Consider the following 18,962-nt stretch of genomic DNA (forward strand, 5'->3'; position numbering starts at 1 on the left):
CAGCGGCAGTGAGGCATTAAAATTTTATTAAAGCGTAAAAAGGATATTATTAATTTTAATTCTTGCAGTCCTTTTACGTTTTAATGCCAGTAAATGCACACTTGTGGTCGGTTGGTTGGTAAGCTTAAATTTTAATAGTTTTATTAAATTAAATTCTGAAACTATACACTTATGAGTTTCTATTAAATTTTGCATAAATGCTGCATAAAATGTTTATAAATTGTTCATTTTCAACAGGAAACTTTCCTATCCAAACATTTTTGTGTAACCAAATTTGTTTACCAAAAGGATGCACTACCTTGCACAGCCCTGCTCTGCTCAACTCTGCTCCGCTCGAGTCTGCTCTGCTCTGTATTTCAATTGCTGCTCGTTTGGTATTAAAATTTCATTTTTGCAAAATCTCACATTTAATGAATATCAAAAATAATCAAAAATTATTTGGTAAAATAATTTATTCCAATTTATTGTTTAGTTGTGCTAGAACTTCTTCCATTAATGTGCATCAATTAAAATTGCAGTTTGTGTCTGCTCAAAAGCCAAAATTGAAATTTATGAATATGTCGGAGCAATTTATAAATTTATTGATATAGGTTTCAAACTCATGCATATTTATATTTACACATTTACTTAATTGTCTGTATGAGGAGACATAAATCCCATCTCTGAAAACATGTTTTTAAACCAAAAATATTTTCCCAGGTGTTAAAAGTCCACCTCTAGTTTGCTGAGCCATAGCTTTTCAACTTCAATAACTTTAATTTAATTACTGATGTTTTAAACTATTCTTGATTGCTTCGAAATACCAGAAAACCTCTGCACTTAAACCGAATTACGAAATATTAGGATTATTACTATAAATCGTTAAGATAATTTGATTTGGGGCATATATTAATGCTTTGAAATTGTTAGGCAATGTAATTAATTTAGTTGTGGGAAATAAGAATTTGATTTTACTCATAGAATACATATATTCAAGTATTTTTCAATAAATAATCATAGTCAAATATGTAAGTATTTGAGTATGTAAGCATGTGAGTACGTTGTGAATATGCGTTTAATGCGGAAATATTGTTAATAAACTATATAATTAAATATAATATTTTTTGAAATAGACAGAGTTAGAAGGCAAATACTTTGAATTAACTCAGTCAAAAATATTATTTAACGATAACATCGGATGTTTTTTTTAGTATCGATATCGATAGCTATGGTTTGACAGCTGAAAATGTCAAACTGCTTCAATATTTTTGTTCGTTTAACGTTAGAATATATCTTCCAAATTGTCGAAATCTACTTTGAAATAAATAAATCTGTTCGCAAAGTGTATATAGCACTTAGTCCATTTTACGGTCAATATAATAAGTCTAATAAGCAAGCAATTTGTACAGTAATTGATTAGTTTTACACTAATTTTACTCTGCTCATTTCAAAACCATCCAACCATCTGACTGTTTGGTAAGGTTAATACTCTGATCACATCGTCGATTTTTATTTCTTTTGAAATGGGGAAGGAGCTGCTGTTACAGTGAATAGCGAGCGCCATCAAGCTATGCTGACTGAGTTTATGTTAGATAAAATAATAGTTAAGTAACTAAATGGAGTACTTGGGTGGTCATCTTAAATCGGATGAAGAAATAAGACTCTGCAATGTAGGTACAATACCATAATTTATAGGGGAAGTTCGAGTTAGAGAAGTACTTTAATGACGTTTTCGATTGATAAATCTATATTCAACCTAGATTTACTCTCAATCTGTTAAATTTTGTTGCTCACTTGTGCATTTTTAGAGTATTATAGGTATTCACTTATATTATTTTTATATATTATCTACATTTATATATTATATACATACATTTTTATGAATTTATATTTTTTATATATACATATATCCAATCAAATCAGAATAATCTTTCTACTCTGGCGAAGTGTCTATAGACTGTTATAAATTTATATTTATCTGTAAGTGTTATAAATTGTACATTTTGCGCGGGTACTACAAATCGGAAATTAAAATCGCATTAAAACAGAATCTTGATTGAAAAAGTTGCTCCACATTTACTAATCAAAAACCGCATACCTTCATGAAGTAACAGTAGACTTCCATAGTAGGTCGGAGTTAAAATTCCAAAAAATGCGCGTCAAGCAGTTTGTAAGCAAAGAATACCAGATCGAAAACATTTAACACTATATTAAATAAAATATTTAATATTGATTTGCTTTCTTTTAATATTTTAAAAAATTTTATAACAGAAAATTCTAATGTCCTATGTAATATCCTACATAATTTCCGAAAAACGACTGGAATATATAATTTTAATATTCACTTCAATTAAAGGATTTTATCTTAAGCATTAATTAAGTTATTATTTGTTCAGGTTTTCCTTAATTTTGGTTTCATTCAAATAATTTATATTTCTTCTATATAAACCATGTTATTAGACTACTAACTACTTAATACGGGTATTGTAAATCATATATAAGAATGAATAATGAAAACAAAAAGCCGCGTCTATAGCTTCATTTTTCAGTGAATTCAATTAAGTTAATAGAAAAACGTAAAATTATACAAAAAGGATTTGTAGCAACTCGTACGACTTCCGCTTGTACTAAATAGAAAATTTGTTAGACTCTTAATAAAGTGCGCCCCATTTCGTCCTTCCTAACAAAGAACACACTTTTCAACATACATACGAGTATCTACACGTACAATGGATGGTTAAATAAGTCCATATATATATATACCCCTATGTATGTATAGAAATGCGACATACTGTGAACAATAGAAGGTAAAAACCATAGCAAAAATTAATGTTTAGAATTAAATTTACGTGTTTTTATTTGCAATTGTTTTCGAGAAGATTTGTTATGCGAACGAGCTTTGTTATTCAGCGACTTCAGTAAGTTCGAGCGGCAGAGCAAGGAAGCACACCTCCTTGTTGGGAATGGTTTTTCCTCTTTGCGCCAATTTGTGGCGTTCTTGTTGTGAAAATGTAACAATTTTCTATAAACACACAAATTTAGCGTACAAATACAATTACAAATGTGAGTACAACTTTTGCAAATGGAAAAAACTGCTGAATTTATTTATAAATATTTTCTATTCTTCAGATTTTGTTGATTTTCACTTGATTACATCCTTTAGATACATGTACGAGTATATTGCATACTCGTATGTTGCAGATACTCTGTAGTGAATTGAAGTGGAAATAACATAGAACTGTGAGCTGAACTGTGTGGAATGGTGGGTAGTAACAGGTATGCGATTTGCTTTGCTATCTTCAATTGTTATCTTTTGAATTAATTTTTGCCAAGTGGAAATTTTAAATTCCGTCTCCACTCCACTGTGTTTGCCACAGTGTAAATTTTTTCGACTTACAAAATTGCCTGACTGTGATTTTCTATTCATTTTTATTTTATTTGTTTCTGAATTTTATTTTTATAAGCTTATTGATTTCATTTAATATTTGCAAGTACTTAATAGCAACCTTAAAGACGCTGCTTTTGCATCCTGCCACCACAACAATACTATCTGCTACCACAGATAACAGCAATAGTAACGAAGCAAACAAATAATCTCTAAGGTGTAGTAGATACAAATACAAAAGTATAAAGTATCTTTTTCATGTTCATATTTTACACTTGAGGAGTGTTCGTTACTTTATTGAATACAATTTCGTTGCTGTTCGTTTTTCTGTTTTTTTTGTGTTTTGGTTTATTTTGCTTTAGGGGAAGTACTCGTAAAATGCAAATTTCTTTTTATTTTTTATTAGAATATATATTTATTCCTTTTATTTTACGCTTCCTTTGCAACAGTAAGTTTTACTTCCTTGCAGCATTTTTACTTTGAAATGCGAAATTCTAATTTTATTCAAATGCTTTAAGGTGTGAAAAATGTATCTCAGAGGAGCTTTGATGGTAAGTCGAGAATATATATAACTTTTTAGTTTGTGTTTTCACTGAGAAAAACACCAGCGTATAAAATAAAATTTCAGATTTGAACTTTTTTTGTTTTGATTCTGTCACTGTCACTTCAATATTTGTCCCTCTAGTTAAAGAAGTTGAAAAAAGCTATTCAAATTAACTATTGATGGTATGAATTCTATGCTAATATGCCATACGACTGTTATTGTTCTTCTTCTTCTTCTTCTTACTGCTGACTCACTGAATTTTGTTGCATTTTAATCTGCTTTAAATGAAGTTTGCAGATTCTTTTCATGTGACTCAAACAAAATTCTAATACGAGTAGATACGCATACTTCTTTTGAAATTAATTTCATTTCATTTTCTTACTTTTTTGTACTTTAGCCTTGTGTGCTCATTTTAGTAATCATACTGCCTTATAAAATATTCATGCTATAGCCGTACAACCAATCGGCCTTCAATCAAATTATTCATTAGTGTAGGAACCTGCCTATGACAACCAAATATGCCATCCATCAAATCAAAGGAAGCAGCATTAAATAATTTAATACCAAAACTAAATAAATGAAAAACACTTGAGCAGTCGCACGCAAAGATCTGAAAGCAGCAAAGCAAATAAGACCTCATGAAAGCATTAAAGAAAAAAAAATTACACAAAATAAAATAAATAAATTTACGTAAATGAAATATTCACTAACAACCAACCAACCAAAAAAATGAAAAAAAAATGAAAATATAAAAAATATAGTCAAAAAATTACGCCAGCTGACATAAATGATAATAAAATTGTTGACATTCATTCAAGAGGCAACGCAATGCTCAAGCAAAAAATCCTCCTAAACAAGGCAAGACAAGAGTAATGTCAACACCGAAACAATTCATTATGTCAATAGTGGATTGAGGCGGCCAACGCCTCAGCATAAGCATAACACAACGAAACGACTTACTCGGTCTTAGTAAAAAATAGACAGCCGAAAAAAATTCTACACAAAGGACACCCATGAACCTTCTTGATTCGATGTAGTGGGCAAAGAAATTCACGCTGTTTAGATAAGTAAAAAGATAGCAAACATTTGAGGAAAAAATGTAGTTGTGAAAAGAAATTCATGAGTCTTCCTCTCATTTTCGGTATGACAATATGTCAACACTCTGCAGTAATGCAACAATCAGATTATATATATGCTATCTACGGTTTCGTACATATCTCCAGCTACATATCTGCGTAACATGATGCTGCTAGGATGTTTGACATTAAGCATTTAAACTACAGTGTAAACAAAATGTATGTAAAAGATACTTGACAAATATACAAATATTGATGCATAGAAATGTTTAGAAAAATAAACAAACAAAACGTAAGAAAAAATATAAATAAATTATATGAAAAGCAAAAAAAGATTGAAACGCATAGACACATCAATCATTTTTTCATGCCACATGTTTTGACAGAATTTTTGTTTGGATGCCACATGTAACTGTGGCAACTGTGAGAGTACCAGCAGCATATTTAAGACTGCATGGATTAATTTGTAATGTAAAGTGGATCTTAGGAATACATATGGAATATATATATATAAATATACATATATATATAGCTAACTGAAGAAAAGTGAACTTAATTATTGCTTAACGGAATTAAAGTAAGGAAATGGTATAATATACCTATGAAGCTTAAAATAAAAGTAATTATATATTTATTTACAAATTAAGGAAAGTTGTAGAAAATAGTTACTATTATTTCTTAACAAAACAGAAAAAAATCCTAAATAAAAAGTATAAAATAAAAGGAACTGTAAACTCAACTACAATAATCTGAAGACGTTAATATCTTGCTTATGAGTACATATATATACTCGTATAACAAAAGATTATTTACATTAGATAACGCGAATTTTTAAAGCCGTGATGAACTAAACAAAGCAATGTAGTGGAGACAAAAACCCTAAAAGAATATAAAATAACAAGTAATAATGTCAAGTTCTTCAAACCAAATGAAACATTGTAAAATTTCGATTAATATAACTATTTTTAATATAGTAACATAAATAACAGAAAAATTTACTTTGCTATAGAAGATAATTGAGGAAGCAAAAGGATCAGCCATGGTTGCAGTTCTCTACATGACAGGAAGCCGGTATTCTATATATTTTCTATTCCATAGCAGATATGTCGGTACTTGACATTAACAAAAACGTTAAACAACCGCTTTATTTATGCTCCTAATACACTTTAGCATTTCATCTGCACTGCAGAGCATAAAATGTATATACATTGTGACCGAAAAGTTTTCGGAAATTCTCATTTAAAATTCGCGCGCTGTATATTTTTCGATATTTTATAGTTATGTAGTTTGGCAGCACTGTCTTAATTACTATGCCAAAAATTGAGCGCGATCTGTCAGACAGTTCGTTTACGGCAGCTGTTGAAACCAGTTCACCTCAGTAGTGGTTGCGAAAAAAACAATGGAAAAAAATATTGATCAAAGAGTTTGCATCAAATTTTGTGTTTCGAACGAATTTTCGTGTGCAGAATCGTTGCGAATGCTACAAAAGGCTTATGGGGAATCAGTTTTATCGAAAACTCAAGTTTATGAGTGGTACAAAGCCTTTCAGGACTGTCGTACGACCGTCGAAGACATGCCGCGTTCTGGACGACCTTCGACCTCTACCACCGACGAAAACATTGAAAAGGCAAAGGAAATCGTGTTCAAAAATCCTCATGTGAGTGTTAGAGAGATAGCACGAGAGCTAGGCATCGGTCGTGAGATGGCTCGTTTGATTTTGGTGGACAATTTGTGTATGCGACGTGTCAACGCTCGGCTTTTTCCGATTCACCTCAATTTGTTCCAAAAACACCATCGTGGACAGGTCTCGTTAGACATGCTTGATCGTGCCAATTCCGATCCAACTTTCATGGAACGCATCATAACGGGTGACGAGACATGGGTCTACGAGTACGACATGCAAACAAGCCAACAATCATCGGAATGGAGAGGAAAAGACGAGCCGAAACCGAAAAAACCACGCCAAAGTCGCTCGAAAATCAAGGCAATGCTGATTGTTTTCTTCGATATTCGTGGTGTGGTGCATCATGAATTCGTCCCTGAAGGACAAACAGTCAATAAAGCCTATTATTTGACTGTTTTAAGACGTTTGCGTGAAAATATCCGCCGTAAACGGCCTCAATTGTGGAAGGATAATTCATGGATTTTTCATGACGATAATGCTCCCTCGCACCGAGCCAACATTATCAACGATTTTAAGGCCAAACATTCAATAAATACCATCGAACAGCCCCCGTATTCACCTGATCTTGCACCGTGTGACTTTTTCCTGTTTCCCAAACTCAAATTACCACTCAGAGGAACGCGTTTTGAATCCATAGAAGACGTAAAACAGAATTCGCAGAGGAAACTCAAAGCCATACCGGAAAGCGCCTATAAAAAATGTTTTGATGATTGGAAGAAACGTTGGCATTTGTGTATCGCTTCTAATGGAGCATATTTTGAAGGAGATAAAATAAATATTGATGAAGATTAAGAATTTTGCGTTTTATTTAAAATTTCCGGAAACTTTTCGGTCACAATGTATATTAAATATTTGTATATTAAATTTCAATAGTAATCTTTTTCGTTACTTTAAAAAATAAATGTATTAAAAATAATAAATAATAAATAATAATAATAAATAATAAATAAGTATGTATTGTAAATCAACCTAACTACATGATATTACCTATATATATACGTAATATCATGTAGTTAGTTATATATATATCTAACCATTCTGTAAACATAATGACAGTCCGTAAAGTTGTCATGAAAGCACATTATCTTCATATTGGGTATCTTCCAAAAATGTCTAACAGTGCAAGGAAGTAAAAAACAGATGGACTTCTGGAAGTCGGCTGTGTGTATAATAGATAATGGATTCATATTGTAAGTACTCTGAAGTATTCTGTTTCTATTTAGCTACTTTAGAAACTCAAATAAAATTATTTGAGGTTGCAAGTTTTGAGTGGATCGCCCCGATGTTGAAGTGAACTATATCTCACAAAATTCGCTAGTGACACACATATCTTAAATAATGCGTGATCTCGACCATCGAGCTCTATCTACCTACTTAGGTAAGGTTAGTTTGGAGTAAGGCCCTTATTCCCAAGAAAGTCTACTTGAGCACAAATAATAGCCCGTTGTAGAACTACAGAATTACTACCTATTTACCTAACTATACAATATATATATTTCATTTATGTTCTTCTTTAACGATACTAGCTGCAAATAAATCCTGAAGCTTTAGTTTTTACTAGAATCTGAAAGTTGTTTATAATTTTGATTTAGAATAAGTTTTTAATTTCGTAGCCTCTGAGTTCTTCTATATTTCAAGCACATATGCGAAACAATTATTTCTACCAAAACACTACAAAAGTAGTTAAACCGCAAATATATGTTCTGGGTATTGTGTACTTTAAAGTGATTTTAATAATTCGTTTAGTGAAATAAATTCTAATAAAAACTCTCTCCAAAATCTACGAAAACCACTCCATAATCCTTTTATGCTGCAGTCTACGGCTACTGCTGTTGTTCAAGTAGAAGCAATTCATGGCCAGACCAGCAGTTTGCATAGTAATAAAAATAAATTCCCTCAACTAATACCATAAATACCTTTGAGCCAGCAGCTTGGGCAGGATGTGCTCTGTCGATATGTAAGTACGTAAACTTGCTAATATATTTGTTTTTATTAATGTTTATTTGTTTGTTGTTGTTTGATTGTGTTTTTAATTCTGCTCATAAACTAAAATAGCAATTGTGAAAATTCTCCAAACAATTTATTGGATACCCAATTGGATACTGATTCAGCAAAGCATAGCAACACACATAGTACAACACATCACATCACTGGTCCATCAGCAGCATCAACAATAACAAATAGCATTTACCGCCAGGCAACCAGGCAACAGCAACCGAGTACGCTTCATTGTGTACGTTCGACTTGAAATATTTATATACAAACACACAACTATTGTGAATAAATATATTTTCATAAGTATATTTATATACATTAAAGTATGTATATATATATCAGCTATGGCTATAACAATTTCCCAACGATTATCATCATCAATTTTCAACCAAGTGGATGAGAATGAGCGGAAGCTAAGCCGTGTACTGCTACACAATGGCTCGTTTGGCTTTTAGCTTGAAATGAGGTTAAAAATTGTACTTGTTTTTTTTGCAAAAGAAATTGTTGTTGCTGTTGCTGCTGCTGTTTAAGGCCAAAAGCGTTAAAACTAATTCAAGTGGAAAACAATCTAATTTGTTAGATTTTTTTCAATTTTTTTTTCATGTCGTTGGCATTTTGTTGAAATTTTGTGGCTCGCATTTGTCTATTTGTTTCCTTTCTGTTTGCATTGTTCGACTGAGTATTTGGTTTATTAATGTTTTGTCCTTGAACAAGGTTTTCCACAAATACGCAGACTCTCTAATTATGTGTTTTTTTTCTTACATATTTGTTTCGGGGAAGTGACTATGTTCAGTGAAAACTTTAAGGGTCATTATCATAAATTTCTTGGCATAAATAAGTTTGGTGCCGGCAGGAGGTGATTCAGCAATAACGCCTTTGGAGGCATAAATACACATTAAGTATACGGTTCATTTGACTGAGCTTTTACAGGAAGACAAAAGGACATGCCTGTCTATGCTATTTTAATATAAATTGAGGTTCAATACAGAGTTTAATTGTGGACTTTATTAATGATATAAATTTAGACACGTGCTTTAAAGGAATTAAAAACTGTACGACTAGTTCAATTAAGCTTTGTTTATGGTGGCTCTTCAAGTGCTTCTTATTTAAATTTGAATTAAAAAATGTGAACAGCACGAAAATGCCAATAAAACTAATTTAATAAAAGGGAGAACTGAAAATTCTAACGAAATTAGATTTTATAATTCGAAAAAATGTCCTACTTACGATGAAAACGTTAATTTCTTATGTATAAAATTTATTTACTTTATTAAGTTTTCTTCTTCTTTGCTAGATAAAACGTGAGTGTCTGAAGATTTGCTTGATTGATATGTGACCATTTGGATGATTCATTGAAATAAGGGTTCATCATATTATGATAAAAAGTTATTCAGGTGAATCTACAGAAATATAATTTGCAGCCCATAATAACTCTGAACTGTTGTAAAATCAAAAATCAATTTGTTTGATAGAAATTTATTTAAAAGAGTACATGAATCGCTAAATGAATCGATACTGAGAACTACAGACAGAATGAATCGTAAACCTTTGACGACAGGGTACTTAAATATAGAAAGTGATGATCACCCAGCCCATAATAAAATGCCATATTGATATTTATCGTGGATCGAGAGCTTCCTTGTAAGAATTTATAAATTAAAAATCGCGTAGCAAACCAATTCGCTGCGAAAATCAATAGCTTATGTCGACAATTATGCAAGAGATGAAAATTAAAAAATACTGGAGAGCGCAAATGAAGTTCAAGAATAACTGGAAGCAAAACCGGATTCAGCAGAAGGCCAAATCTAATAGAAAATGTGACGATTATAAATAATCAGTTAATGAAGCTCTTCTAAACAATTTAAAAAGTAAATACTATAGTTCACTCCAACACATATAACACAAACTATATTTGGTTAAGGCAATATTTCTGGCGGAAAGCTCTACATTTTTTGTAATAAATGAAAAGTATCCAAATTTTAAACAGTTTTATGCAATTACCCACATCAAACTATACGTAACGAATTGAAATAATAAGAACTTCCTCACTCTTCTTATCATTTGGCCAAGTCCCTGCTTCCATGTAAACCATGTGCCACTTCGACGCACACTTTTCATGCATTTTAGTGCAACTTGTCTTGCCATGTCTTGTCTTGTCTTAATTCGTCTCGTGTTGGGTTGTCTTAACTTGACTTCCATATTCATTTTATTGTTAATTATTCAAAATGCGTACGGCATGCATGTTACGCTTAACCCAAAAATGTATGTAGCGACTTAAACTATTTAAGTCAAAATAGTTGCGTCCACTTGTGTTATTCAAGCCAACAACCACTTCATCAGCAACTTTTATCGTTGCACCACAGATACTCGCATGCACAGCAAAATATTGTAAGCCAAACTTAAGATAAAAAAAACTAAAAATTCGTTAACTACAAAGCCACTCCACTTGGTTGCTTTAGTGTTGTTAGAGTGTCTGATTGCGTCTGTGATGAAGGCGGCTATGGTGGCCATTAAAATGGTGGCTAAGACAATCGCATCTTAACAACGCAAGATATTAGTCTCTGGGTTTGTTGTTTGTCTTGCTTTGCTGCTATCTTTCCGTTGTTTGTTGCTTTGGTTACAGTTTCGCTGGCTTAGATAGAAATGTCTACAGACTGACAGCTTAAATGATCTAATGGCTTCGGGCAATTAAGGCGCGTAAATGGTTCCATTTTTACTTTTTTTCTTTAATTTTTAATACACATTTTTTTTTTATAATTATACTTCAAATGATTTTTATACTTTTTTATTGTATATTTACTTCTATAATGACATTTACACGCAGCTAATTGCTTGTAGATACAAATGTGTGAGAAATTTACAACAAATTATGTGCTTAACAATTATAAACAGAAATATTTATGTTTATTGGTGGAAAGTTTGAAAGTAAAATTAAAATTGTGAAATGCCTAAGTTGTGAGAAAATTTTCATACGTTAATTTGAAGAAATAATTTATGTAAAAAGTTAAATACTCGAGTTAAGTGCAGTACGGGGAAGAAGATTATAATTGTTTCTATGAGTTCTAGAACATGTTTACGGCAGGAACTCAGTTTAAATAGAAGGTACTCCAGATGAAATTTTATAGATATTGAATATGTTAGCACTTTTCCTTACTCTCCGAAATTATCTGAAGTCTATTTCGAATGAAGCAATTTGAACTTGACATCAACGCATGCTTAATTGTAAACATGGTAGTACACAAGGAGTAGTAAATTAACCATGATTTAAAAAATCTACTCCCACTGCAGTCTAAGTTACGAAATATCTGTGCTATAAAATGATATTTACTATTAATAAGATAAGCAAACTTAAAACCCCATTAGATTGTTATTACTATCTCAAAAATGATAATTGATTGATTAACCTTCTCAATACTTCAGGACTGTTTAATACCGTAGTATCATGATGGGGCACAAAATATGAAGAGTATGAAAGTAATGAAATGCTTTATTAAGAGCAAAAAGAGAAATAGGTGATTTGTAGACTACTGACTTAATAGTATATGCCAAAGTCAAGTCAGCAATTCTTATTCCAAATCATATAAGGAGTATCAAATACGATACTTTTGCTGAGCAAAGTTAGTTTAAGGATTGTACGCATATCTGATTACTCTACAGGTCATTGCAATCAGAGATAATACTTAAGATAATACGAAGTTGGTCATTTTATGAAATAGAAAAGTCAGCTTTTGATAAACAAAACATTTTCAAATCTTTTGGCCTTTAATTCGATGCTTAATATGTCTTTGCACTCAAATGAATTGGAAAATAATAATAGTTTAAAATTGTCATTATGGAAAAATTTTTAAATTCTTGTAAGGAATATACAAAACCTTTTATTTTTATTTGAATTTTATTTGTAAATGGCTTATTATATTGCGAACTTTTTTATGAATACTTTTCCTTCCACTAAGCACCTTTGCTCATAATCCACAAATCTCTACAAATCTCAATACTCTAGCATGAGTATTGATCAGTAAATATGTGTGTTTTTATTCCAAAACCGGTAGATAGCCTACCTCTAAGGATGACTACAAGAATATAATGCGTGATAGAAGACAAATACTTTCACGAATAATGATCGCTAGATAATAGAGTATTGCCAAAATCTTATTAAGTGTTCATATACTTCATAAGTATTGTATTAGTGCGGTATAAGAAAAAAGTATTGGTATTAAAGTATTGATATAGCCTCATGAAGTGTTGCTATACTACTACTACTATTCCCACTGCAGTATGTTAGTTCTTAGTTTAAGTAGTTTGTTTTTTTTTTGTCATGCATATTACAGTATTAATATAGTAAAGTACTTATACCAGTTCCAGTTCTATGATCAGTAATAATTTAACAACTATGCATCAGCTCCTACTCCTACTACTCCTACTCCTACTACTACGACTCCTACTACTCCGAACACCATCCTGTTTCTGTTAATGGAATACTATTTCAACCACAAGGTGTACAATAGATCAACGTGGTCGCAGTACATAAAGGCCTTAGTGTACCCCAGAAACCATTATCATTTCTACTAGAAATAGTTTTCCTAGTTAGATCATATATTGTTATTATTCATTCTTCTATTATAAACGATTCTTCTATTGTTTTTTCGATTTCTATTATTTTAAGATTTATTTTGCAAATATTATATTTAATATCAGTTTGTATTTAAAGGTGATTTCAAATCTATCTTCACTTCCAAGCCGTCGAAATGGCATAAAAAAACGTTAACTTAAAATCTTTCATAAAAAATAGAAGATTGCCCACTACTGTCTGCAAGTGTTGCCACTTTAAACCGAATAAGTAACAACAAAAGTAACACCAAAACATTAACGAAAAAAATGTATAAAAATAAAAAAAATAAAACATTCGAAAATGGTATAAAACATGAAAAAGCTTTTATCTACAAGATGTCTGTATTAGTCTACATTTGTCTGCTACTGAGCCCAAAAATTACAAAAACAAAAAACTTCGAAAGAAATTATTAAAAAAAAAAAACAATAACAAAGAATTTGTTTGCCGTTATTATAGCTTGGCCAAGATGTTGTTATTGTATTTGTGGTTATAGCATTTGTTGTTGCATATACAGTGGTTGTTATTGTTTTTGTTCTGGTATTTGTGGTCATAGCATTTGTTGTTGTATATGCTGTGATGTTGTTGTTGCTTCCGAAGTGAAGTGCTTGTTGCCGCTGATTTCGTTATTATTATTGTTATTGCATTGTTGTTTTGCTGACGGTTGTGTCTGTTGTTGTTGTTGTTGACTTTGCCTTTGCTTTTGCTATTACTATTGTTCTTGTTGCTTTGATTGCTATTGTTGTAGTTGTGTTGATTACAACTAATTAGTTTGAAGTTCTTAAAAGCGCTTGCGCAACAGCACTCAAATGCATTAAACTAGCGCTTTTTTGATTTTGTGTTGGTGTCGGCAAAATTGTGCTTTAGCTGTTGATAGCCAAAGCTGTTGAAGAGGTTTTGGTGTTGATGGCGTTTGTTTGTAAAATCAAATGCTAACCCAAAAAAAAGAACTTATTACTGTCCGTATTATACGATTTTGTTCTATTATTGAAGTATCTGCTAGATATGCGGTGTAGAACCAAATGAATGTAACAAAAAAAAAAAACAAAACTAAGCTGTACATCATAAAAGTTAATGTATGTCGTTAGTTATGAGTTAAAGAATTGAAAGTTGTTCTTCTTTCCATTTGTTGTTGTTAATGGACTCTTCTATTGTTGTATTCTTGGTCTCAGTAGAATTTTGAAATTGTTTTGGTGAAAATTATTTGTTATAAAAACAATCATAAAATTAATGTGCACAGGTACAAGCTTTAATTTAGTTTAATACTTCTAACTAGGTTCATGGGGTAACATGAATTTTAAAATTGTAGTACTTTTTCATAAAAATGAAATAATATTATTGTAGTCGAAATAGAACTTAAAGTATAAAAGTGATGGTTTTATGTTTTAAGTAAAATAAGCATTTGGTTGTGTGTTAATAACCTATTTTGGCAGAAAATAAGCTATATTAAGAATATAACAGCAGCTGTCATTTTTGACTAAGATAATAACCCTACGATGACTATTTAATTAGGAGTCTTAATTAATTTATAGTGCTTTTAATTATAACTTCATATATAAATACCTAACTGTTGGCAGTGGTCATCTGAAGTGACTTTTAATTCTACAAATTTTTACTCTCATTGGTGTTAAGCCTTTGTAACCCCTTCCTAACTCTTCAAAATGGTAGTAACTGAAATTCAATATACACAGCAGTGTAATAAAATATTGGAATTTCCATATGCAGCTTATGGGCTTGAACTTAGCACGTTGACATACTTTGAATGAAATGCGTGAAATATCACATATGCCGTGTTACAAGCGGAAACTGAAATTTCTTTAAAAATACAAAATAATAATAAAACAAATTTAACCATAGGTATTTCATATCAAATACCAGGGTTGCAGAAGAAATTTTACCCTCCATAGGCTATGTAATGAGAATTTATGTGTCATGGTTTATCAAACCAATGACAAAGCAAGCCTAAAATGCCCACAAAAGCAAAATACCTATGAAATTATTGTCTTACGTATATCAGGAAGAAAAAAAACTCCAACAACAAAAAAGGAAGAAATAATTTTGAGCAGGATACGCATTCAACTAAACAAGACAAGGGTAGAGAAGCCGCAAACTCGTAAAACAAATACTGAACTTAATATTTACCTAGCATAAGACGTACACGGTAAAGGCAGAAAATGGCGTCAAGGATAACCGCATGACATAAGAGAGTGTCTTAAATTCAACTTAAATTTAATAAATATGAAAACTGTAAATTTGCACATAAAAGCTTTTTAATTTAATTTTTATTATTATTAAATATAAAAGAAGCGCTTTAAGTGATAAAAAGTATTCGTACGCGTACACGAGTTGCTGCATTGTTGAGTACTTCCAAGTAAATCGACACAGACGCCAGGGTTTAAGTGTGAAGTGTGAAGAGCCACAAAAAAGTGTGAAACGGAAACAAAACCAAACAAAGATTCTTTTCTTAAACTAAAATTACACAACATAAAGAAATAAGAGAAGAAAAAAAAAATAAAACATTAAGTAACAACAAATCTTTGGCATAAGTTCTTTGGTTTTATATCTTAGAGAACGACAAGTAAACATTAGACAATACAAAAGGCATTTGCTTATTTGAAATACTTAAAGGTCTTTGTAGTACTTTGAAAACCTTTTTCACACCTTCTCTCTAAGAAAAAAGAGAAAAATATTTATTAAAAAAAAATTCTTGAGGTTTTTAATGAAAAATCCATCATGAGTAGATAGAAGCTATGTTGTTGTATTTGAATGACAAAATACAAAAGGTTTTGTAGTAAATTTGGGACACCTGAGAACTTGACTGCATTCCAAAACATATAATTTGGATAAATTATTTACATGGAGTAGTAAACAAACAAAAAGGATATAACTACACTAAGTTTTGATTTAATTTTGAGACCATTGAAAGCTCTAGAAAAATTACCAATACTTTAATAATAAAATTATTATCTCAAGTAATTGATTGTTATCTTAAGTCTCAACATCTTGTTATAAGTCTCAAAATTGTATTGAATGCACCATGCTGTATAGATACAATATCTTGTTTGTGTTTAAAACCATTACGAATGTGTATAACAGCAATTTTGCTTACATATTTAGTAAGTCATAAAAACCTCGTTCCGGGTTTCAACTCAATAAAACAGAAAACTTGAAATGTCTCGGTTTTTCACGTTCATAACCTAATTTACTTAAAGGATCAGGCAGTTATAAGCTTATTGCGCATACAACCTATGCGTGCCTAATCTTCATAAAATATGTATCACAAAACCATACATTTCAATATATAAGTTGTCCAAAATAGTGTCCAAAGTTATATCCACAGTAAGGGCGTTAGTAATTTTCAAAGTTATATCCAAAGAAGAATCCAAAGTAATGCCCAAGATAATATACAAAGTAATGTACAAAGTAAAGTCTAAAGTAAAAGTCTAAAGTGATATCTAATTTAATGTTAAAGTAATGTCCAAAATAATATCCAAAGTAATGTCCAAAATAATGTCCAAAATAATGTCCAAAGTAATGTCTAAAATACTGTTTAAAGTAATATCCAACGTTATGTCCAATGTAATGTTCAAAGTAATATCTCGCATACTGTCCAAAATGTTATCGAAAGCAACCAAAGTAACATTCAAGGTAATGACCAAAATAATTTCCAAAGTAATACTCAAAGTTATTTCAAAGTAGTTTCCAAAATAATGTCCAAAATAATGTTCAAAGTATATATAAAATTTGCTTGAAATTTATAAAAACACTTTCTGACACAAATAATTTTTCATCTGCTTATATTAATTAAGCTTCGTAAATGAAAATTTTACTATTCATTATTTTTTGATTGAATTTTCTACTATACTAGCACCATACTGTACTATTGATACTATTTTTTAGTCAGTAATAAATCAATAACTCAATTTAATATTATTTGTCCCACAAAAAAAAATTAATCATTAATTCAGCTTATTTAATGTTCATAATTTTTGATATTTAAAATGCAATATTAAGGTTACCTACATTACACCTGTATTAGTTTAAATATTCATGAAATGTTAATTATATTTATATTAAATAAATTTATAAAAATTAAAAATTTTAATTTGTAAGTTATAAAATTGCATGTCCAAAATTTTAAACCTAAAACTAGTGCAAGTAGTAGCCAAATTTTTTTCACCTGCATTAGTTTAAATTATTATTAAAGGTATAAATTTATATAAATGCATTATTATACTACATGTCCAAAATTTTAAACCAGAAAATAGTGTAAACAGTAGCATTTTACATGTATAACGCCTAGAGCTATACTATGAAAATTAATTAAACAAGTGCCAGCTCAGCAAAATATGTTAATTGCAAAGCACCTGAAGGTTATCGTTAAATGCGCTGTGAGAAAAAGGATCTCAGAGATGAGCCAATTATTATTGAATATAATTTTGATTCAAAAATGAAATTATATTTATTTACATATCATTAAGTATTGCTTGATTATGTGCGAATACATGCATGTGTATATAACTAGGAACTGGAATCAGCAATTTAGTACATAAAACTAATTTAATTCTGTGTATCTGGGAAAAGTTTAGATTATTAGTTAAGCTTAAGGAGCTTTTAGTCTATATAAATATTGACTATGGAAATTACTAAATTGTTAAAAAAAATCCAAAAGGGATACTATATACAATGTACTATTTTACTGTGATCAAATATGGTATTACTAAAGCTTAGCTAGCCAGCAGATAATATCTCTAAAGTTCAAATACGTTTATATGTCTATATGTCTATTAACATTTGTACATATATACATCATTGTTATGTGTGGATATGTTTATCTATTTTGCTCTCGAACTAAAATGTTGTGTTATGTTGTGTTGTGTTAGGTTGATTTGTTTATGTTTGTCTGTCAATAACAGTTGCTTAAACCAGTACACAAAATTACTATGAAGTATGATTTTAGGCGCTTCAGCTGTATTTGCTTTTGGTGCAGCTATTTAACAAATTAAATTTAACTATAAACAAGCAATGGTTAGAACAATAACAATAAAAGGCAACTAAATAAATTCAAAATTGATTTATGTGTGCTGTTTATAAATTTATGACAACATTTCAGTGCTTGAATAGCAGCCAAATTCGAGGAATCAGCAAATTTTGAAAATGCTTGAGACAGGACAATAAGAAATATTAGGTTAATTTTACACAATAAATGAAGTCAAATACTAATTAAGATTAGCCAATAAGTTGAATGTATATAAATTAATAATTTAATGTAAATATAAAATAATATTATTAATCATTGAACCACAATCTTCTCATGTTAAGTAAACTTTACGGATTCTTGAACACATCGGTTTATCCAGAAAACTTATTTATTTGATTTGTTATTTACATGCAATTTAACATAATTTATAAATGTTTCCTTTGATTTTAATTTGAATTTCATAAAATCATATTCAATTAACTTGATTTAAGAGCATTTAATTCTTCCATTAATAAATTTTTGACTTGCAGTTGCATTTAACTCAACCACTTTAACTTGATTACATAAAATAAGTTTAACAAAACGTTTAAATGAGAAGAGTTCAGATAAAAGTAAGCAAATGAAGTTCACAATTTCTGATTTTTATACTACAAAAAACATCTTACATCTTCAGTACCTTAAAAGACAGCATTTGTATAGAATGCAGTGTGCA

This window comes from Teleopsis dalmanni, chromosome 1 (assembly GCF_002237135.1).
Source record: "Teleopsis dalmanni isolate 2A chromosome 1, ASM223713v2, whole genome shotgun sequence".
NCBI lineage: Eukaryota > Metazoa > Arthropoda > Insecta > Diptera > Diopsidae > Teleopsis > Teleopsis dalmanni.